This window comes from Anomalospiza imberbis, chromosome 11, assembly GCF_031753505.1.
Source record: "Anomalospiza imberbis isolate Cuckoo-Finch-1a 21T00152 chromosome 11, ASM3175350v1, whole genome shotgun sequence".
NCBI classification, from domain to species: domain Eukaryota; kingdom Metazoa; phylum Chordata; class Aves; order Passeriformes; family Viduidae; genus Anomalospiza; species Anomalospiza imberbis.
Window position 1 is genome coordinate 11,896,546 of NC_089691.1, and position 1,410 is coordinate 11,897,955.

Sequence of the window (1,410 nt, forward strand, 5' to 3'; positions counted from 1 at the left end):
TGCGTGGCCGTAGCTGCACCCAAATGTGGCTGCCTAATTAACTGCCCCTCTGCAGCCCTTTCCGTGGGTATTGCCAATAACACACCTCCATCTCCAACCTACATTTCCAACCTAAAACCCATGAAACCATTTGCAACCTAAAAAAGGATTCTCTGTCCTTCTCCCTCAGCACTTCCTAAAGGCAGGCAGCAACCCCAGCAGAGCCAAAACAGGCCCCGATTATAATAAATGGTTTGCTGGCGTGGCCTCTCAATAAATTTGTTCTGTCAAATCTATTTTAGATTAGAAGATAAAACAAAAACCTGCTTCTCAGCACACCCACCTCGTGAGCAGAGAACCATGCCAAGCCACGGTTTGCTAAGGCCAGCTCTAGCCAGGATCACTCACCCTGGGAGCTGGGCACAGACACATTCCAGCTCCCAAAGCTGTGATGGGCTTTGCCAGGCTGCCCACAGCAAGAGAGGAGAACAATGTCACCCTGAGCAGATGAGTCTGTCAATGCACTCCAACTGTGAACTGCTACGTGGGAAGTGCCATCTCCACTTTGACCATGACTGTACAACGTGAACAGCTCAAGCCTCTTGCAGAAGCTCATCCTTTACTCTCGCAGCAAAATGCTGCTCCTTGGGTACACTGTTTGTTGAGTCCCAAAAACCTGATTAAGCCTTGAACTTTTCCAAGCCCTCCCTTCAACAGCATTAGTCATTCAGACATTATTAGTATCTCCTCTCTGAACACATTGCATGTTCCTACACAGAGCAACGGGGGCAAGACGGATGCTCGTTCCCTGAATGCCAGTCATGCTCTGAAGTCAACAGGGGCTGAACAGACAGCTCAGCTATTGCCTTTACCCAAAAAACTGTAGCCACCCAGGCACAGAAGAAAGCAGGTGACTGTGTCCTCAGAGAGGAAGGACTGCCCAGACACTTCAGCAGAGCCACGGTTTTGGAGAAAACACAGGCTTCCAACTCCAGGAGTGCACTGAACAAGTCAGAGTAGTTAAACACAAAGGCTGAAAAATCTCCATCCTTGGATATAATGGACAGCCATCAATGACAGGGGCACAAGATGACAAGAAGAAAGGGAAAGACAACTTACCTGTTAGCAACAGCCCACAGCAATTTTCCAAGACAAACATCACCTCCCTGACAACAACCACGGCAGTGACCAAGCCTGTGCCGTGGTGCTGCTAAAGAAAGGGAATAATCCTCGGAGAAAGGAGACAGTAAAAAATGAGTTAGTGCTTCACTCACCTGCTCTATCAGGACTGTACACACTGCTTGGAAGCCACAAGAGTGCAGAGCCAGTCCTTGGCCTGGGTAAGGGAAAATGAAGGAGTCCACAGAGCCCTTTCAAAATGAAACCCCTGCTGATGTCAGTCAGTAATAAAGAGACCACAGCCAGAGCAGA